The sequence below is a fragment of the Meleagris gallopavo genome, chromosome 14 (assembly GCF_905368555.1).
Source record: "Meleagris gallopavo chromosome 14, MGAL_WU_HG_1.1, whole genome shotgun sequence".
Lineage (NCBI taxonomy): Eukaryota > Metazoa > Chordata > Aves > Galliformes > Phasianidae > Meleagris > Meleagris gallopavo.
Genome location: NC_139417.1, coordinates 13,356,932 through 13,363,460, shown reverse-complemented (window position 1 = coordinate 13,363,460; position 6,529 = coordinate 13,356,932).

Sequence of the window (6,529 nt, the reverse complement as noted above, 5' to 3'; positions counted from 1 at the left end):
GTTGTGTCTGGTATCAGCAGACAGATCTTCAACTTTGCTGCTCTATTAGCATGTCTTACATTAACTCATCAAATTAAGAACCCTGTGGGGAAAAAAGAGAAAACTTGGAAAATAAATTAAGGATTGCATGCAGCTTTGTGTTGGATGCTTTGACCAGCAGAGCAGCAGGTACAAAATGGCACTGATGGGCAAGGACTGGGCAGGTGGGCTTCCCAGCACCATGGTCACAGCCAGCCAGGAGCTGGGCTCCTGCCCTCAGCTGAGGGAGGTTCAGGTGAGATGCTACACCTGGTGTTGGGGTGGTTGCTCCAACTGGTGGCTGTTAGCAGCACCATTAATGCAGCAAGCACCTACAAGCAAAGCACTGGGTGCAGCACCATAGCCAACAGGCTGTTAGTGCAACTCATGGAAATCACTTGGATCATGGGCCCTGTATTTTTAGGCAGGGTCCCCAGTCCCAGCCTCTCCCTCCCCGAGGAACCATTAACTAATGAGTAATTGAGAGACCTATTTCAGAGCAGTATCTCAGAGCTCACTTGAGCACACATCACGTTGGACCAGGGCTTGGCTCCCACCACGCACACCTGTGAAAGGGTCTCTTGAGAGAGAGATGGTGACTTGTATGGTAATTACCTTTGGGAAGATGCAGTGGAGTATTACAGAGGAAATGGCAAAGCAGCAGGTCTCTGCTATTATTAAGGCTGCCTAAAAATTAACAGGCTGTATTAAAGTGTAGGAGTTTCTGAACAACAAAGCAGAGACCCACGGCAAGATAACAACAACAAAATTACAACTCTCATGAAATATTTGATATATTTGGGATTCTGGCTATAGCGAGGAGAAGGAAAGAAGAGAGAGATTAAGTTACGAAAACAAACAAACAAAAAAACATAAAAACCAACAACATGGTTTTATGGTTTTGTGTTCTTTACGGTCTTACCACCAGTTAGTTAGGTCTCAGCTCACAACAAGCATTTTTCCAAGATGGTATCCACAACTACCCAGAGTGGATGACCTCTTTCTCATTTAGATCAGCACTACAGAGATGAGGACTGGCACAGTACCAAACTTCAGGAGAGAACTCTGCGATAGGAGCAAGGGCATGGATACTTCTTGCCTTCAGCACCCAAAAAACCAGGGGAAAAGCTTTGTCAAGAAGAGCATCATGGGCAAGAAGGGCCCAGTAGTGGGATGATTGCCCACTCCACTTAGCAACGTTTTAATTCCAAAAGGCTTTTGATAAAGCCCCACTCCAAGGCACTTAAAGCTGCTAGTGTCACAGGATAAGAGTGAGTATCCTTTAATGCATTAATAATGAGAAGGATTAAAAAAAAAAAATCAAGGGTAGGAATAAGCCCCAGATGAGGAAGAAAGCCAGGCTGCTCTCCATAGTCATCATCTATAAAGTCATTTGATGGCAAGAATTTATAAGGGAGACAGATCAGTATAGCAAAATTGGAGATTTTCTACATGTGCACACATACCCGTAAAGGAGCACATCTCTCCTCTTTGCCAGGGCTCTGTGGAAGAAAGGCATTTCCTTTCCATCAACATTTTCAAGCTGATTTAAGACGCTCTGCAGCTGGGAGCTCCTCATTAGAGCATCTAAGGATGATGCCAGCTGCCACACAAGCACTTTCCCTCTAGCCTAGCCCTGCTGCAAGGGCAGCTCTTGCATTGCTCTAGCAAGGATAAAGAAAACCCGACAGTTCCCCCACTGCTTTCAAGGACTACAATAAATATTTGAAAAGAATTAATTGTTGGTCTTTCATTTGTTATGCTTACCTACCCCTTCTGTTGCATATACTTAAGTGCTGCCAGCATTGCTCCTCCTCAGGGTGCATTCAGCTGAAGACTTCAGGTGCTCATTAATTAATGCCTAATTTGTGTGGGCCTCTGCTTAAAATTCTCATGCAAATTACCCTCAAATCATGCTCTGTTTTAAGCTGAGTTGAATCTAAGCACTGAAATGCCAGAAGAGGAAAGACAAATTGGAGAGTGAATGTAGAGGTAATAAAGCTTTTCTGTTCCTTGGAGGCTCCGGGTAACCTTGGGTCATGTGTAGTACAAGCATGAATTTAGAGAAGAGATAAAGAGGATTGTGAAGGCTGAATCTCCCAAAAACACAGGCTATGAGCTGCTGATAGAAACAAACTACTGATAAACACTCCCTGTTGTGTTGGCTATTAACATGAGGTTTTCCTACAAACTCCAGAAACATCCTCCAGGAATGAGAGATTTTTATCAGAGGAGAAAAGAAGGGCTTCTCCGTATCATTTAATCACTGTGTATGTTGCCCAGTGTTAATACAGGATTTGACAAAGCCACCTCTAATACAATCTGTTTTTAATTTGTGGTCTTTATTACAGCTTATTGTAGCTGCCTAATTAAGGTTTGCCAGGGAGGTAATCAGCCTTATTTCTGCAGTGAGAGCAGTTTTAATAAGAAGGTAATTTTGCAATTTGTTTTCTTAAATTAATTAGGCAAAATCCTATAAAACCCTCAGAGTGGGGTCATGAACCCAAGCAAAATCTGGCACTAGCTGCAGTGTCTTGGAAAAGGAGATCACCTGTTAGAGGTCTTTCCTTGGTGTAGAGTCACACTTGCTGAGTACAGTGGTATTTCCACCTTATCAGGAGCAACCTACTATATGAGGCTTAACCTGAGTGACTATTAGCGTATGCTGTTTCCAAACAAACCCAAAAGAGAATCAGGTGGAAGCTGGACACAAATACAGAACTAAATCAAGGAACATCCACTAGCAGATGTGGAAAGTGGGTTGGCATTTGTACACAGACTTCTCCCAACAGCACAGAAGTGAAAATAGACCAGCATGTATTCCTGGAAACAAGAATCAGAGGAATAGATGGAGGGCCCTGGGACACCTTTGGAGAAGGAAAGATCTCAGCACTGGGCTGTAGATCTTTCTGCTTGTCTCCAACGTAGCAATACTTGGTTTGTTTCCAGTACTGCCCAGCTTCATTCTTCAGACTGAAGCAGAGACTGAACGCTCATGAAATTATCCAGCTAAAAGTTATGTTAGCTTTAGCTGCCTTCCCAGAGAGCTCGCTGTTTGGTAGCATTGACTGACCTTTACTGAGCCCTACAGAAATCGTGAGCAGTAAGGCAAGACTTGTGCATAGATCGCTCGCTGTGACTTGCTGTCTTCTGCTCCGGTGACATGAGGGTGCTCTGAGGCTGAGCAGCTGCTGCTTGCTGCTGGGGGGTTGTGAGGGTGGAAGAGCTTCTGGGATCCTGCATTTATTGATCACCACAGGTCAAACAGGGCTTGATTTCACCTACTGATGAGCTGCTGCATCCATTTGGGCTGGAGGGCCTGAAACAAGTCTGCCCGAGGATCCTGACCACTCATTGATTTCAGCAGTGTGTGATGCGCCTTGTGCATCCCCAGACAAAAAAATAATATCTAGAAAACAGCAGCTGAGGAGAGCAGACCATGGAGAAAGGGGAAGGAGAAAGAAGTTGGGCTCAACCCAACTTGTGTTTTGGCCCAGAAGTGATTGCCACTGCCCAAATTGGCTTTTTTAGAACCTTTGAATGGGAGGAAGAATGAAAAGGGCACTACACCAACTTTGCACAACGAGCATAGAATCACTGAGGTTAGAAAAGTCCACTAAAATCACAAAGCCAAACCATCAACCCATCCCCACAAAACCATGTCCCTCAGTGCCATGTCTATTCTTTGCTTGAACACCTCCAGGGAGATTCTGCTGCAGACACCCAGCACTAGGGCTAGCCCTAGGGCTGCTCCCATGAATTCCTTTATTTTTATTTTGGGGAACACATTTTCACTTCCTTGTTACATGTCAGAGATTGAGACTGGCTCTTGTTATGGATGTGTATAACATAAACTCACTCCTACAATAACAATGAGTAAAAGATAAGTCCTGTGGCTCTGAATCTATCTGAGTCTAATGGCTGATTTGTGCAGTTGGGGATTAGAAAGACAGCCTGATGTATCTGGCTGCTGAACGCAGTGCACTGTTTGCCTTTGCTGGAGGAAGACTTAGAGCTAGAGCTATAAACACTTGTGGGATGAGGGAGCAGCAGACAGGCAAGGAGAGAAGATGTAGCTTCACCAGAAACCATGTGAACTACTGGCTGCAGTAAACGTCAGTACAGGAATTATAAGCTGTCGGTTCAGAGCGCCATAAAAAACACCATTTCTTCTTTATCTAGCTTCCCTGACTGAACCCAAAACAAAGAGATTTTCTTTCCTCCATTGGTGTTTGAGTGCTCCTTTGTTGCTCACAAACTGCAGCACTTTGGAGAGTACATAATTCTGGGACAAAGCTTGTCATCTGCTCTGAAGTGAGCTCCCAAGGCTGGAGGGGAGTTATCTGCTGTTGTGGTGGAATAAGAAGTTCTATTCAACACAAAAAAAAGTGACAAACACCTTGAGGCAAGGAGGCACAGTGCAACACATCCCTCAGACTGTAAGGTTTCAGCCCCAGGGTCCCAGCCAGGTCTTGCTGAGGGTACAAGAACAGTGAGCCAGCTGGGAAACATGTTTCTTTTCACTAAAAGTTTTGTGAAAGTTTGCAAACCCAGTGCACATGGCCTCAGGTTCCTGGCAGAGACTGGGCTAGAGTCAGATTGTCCCAGCCTTCCAAGTCTAGCAGGCTCCAGATTTAAGGCCAAACATAAAGTAAGAACCTATTGACCTGAGTTTGCTAATTGGAGTATGAGAATGACTCTATCCTCCTGAGCCAAAGATCTGAGGATGAAGCTTTCAGCCCAGCTCTCCTTGACCCCCATTTCTCCTCTGGCAGTCATTTGGAAGCACACAGACCTGCAAGTATGACTCAGAGCTTTCAGAACAGAACTTAAAACTGAGATCCAAAGCCTGCAGAGCTTCCCAAGCCCAAGCCCACAGAGGTCAGATGTTGCGTAGCTGCTCTTCAAGCTGCCTTCACTTCAAGGGGGGGAAAATCAGCTATTGAACATCAGCTATGGGATGTTCACACTTACAGAGGAGATGCAATTTAGCATCTCATCAATTTAGCTGCCTACTCCTTAGCACTTGCGTGGGCTCTGCTATGAGAAATCGATGATGAACTCCCATCACTTCCAATAGGAGCAAGCTAGGAACGAAATAAAGCACAACGGTAGCCTTTTAAGCAAGCTTTTAGCCAGCTCCCCAAGGATGCAGCCAGACACGCTGTCTGTGCCAGATCAGCTTCAAAGCCGTCAGCTGAGAGTGCTCGGGGCAGCCGCAAATAGTCTGAGCTAATAAAAGAGCATCTTCCACAGCCGAGCTGCAAACTTCTGCCTACTGCAATCTATAAGGAGATGCTGGGGCTCTTAGAATTATAGAATCATTAAGGTTGGAAGAGACCACTAAGATCATCTAACCCAACCATCGCTCACCCCCACCACTCTCACCAACCACATCCTTCAGTGTCACATCTCCACAGCTCTTGAACACCTCCAGGGATGATGACTATTTCCCTGAGCAGCCTATGCCAGTCCCTCAGCACTCTTTCTGAGAAAGAACTTTCTCCTATTATCCAGCCTAATATCTTCCTGCATCCCCCTGCTTTAGAGCATCAGGCAGGGCTGTCAAAGACAAATGCAGATCAAGACTTGCACATCCCATTCATGCTGTTCAGAAACAATCACTGCACTCCTGTGAAGCTCTGGCACCCAGCTCCAGCTCTGCTACATGCACACAGTTTCTCTGCACCTCTGATTCCCTCCTGACCATTTCAATATCGAGTTATGCTTCCAACTCTGGATTCCTGCTGCACTTTGCACAAAGGCTTTGGATAGAGTCCAGGCACTCTGAACACTAGTGCATAACACCAGCTGCATTAGAATATGAAGGGTTTGCACGTGATGAGATGACAGAGTGAGCTGATCTGATAAAAGGCTCTTAAGTCATTAACTCAAGTCATGCAAGATTAAGAAATGTTTCACCAATAACAGAAACTGTGTTAGGGCCTTAGCGACTTCAAAGAACACCTTCTTAATTGGCTTCACAGTATTGTTCTTTTTGCCTTTTGTTGTAACAGAGGGATATTAAGAAATTCCTTATTTCAAAGTTGTCAGTGTCTCTCAAACAAACTTTTCAAAGCAGTGCTATGTCTTCAGTACTCCAGTAATTGGAAAAGCCTTCTAGGGACTCACATTCAATCCATCTCCTACCTGCTTATTTTGTATGATTCCACAGATCTTCTGCCTGGACTGAAAACAAGGGGCTGGAGGAAGAGGCTGAGGGCACATTACCAACACGAAGCCATGATACTCCTGGAGGTGAAGCTACCAGATTAAATCTTCACTTTAATCTGCGAATATTCCACCTCCAGACGACATCTTTGCCCTGGGATCAGCCCCATGGAGCAACACCTTGCCTGCTGAGCTGCCTTCTGAAACCCATTCACACTCCTCTCAGCTCCATCCCATGCTGCATGATGATGCAGATGTCCTCCCAAAACAGCTGGCTTCCAACCCCCTGCTGCAGCTCATCTTTCTTCGCACCAAAATCCATTACAAGTCATCCTCTTAG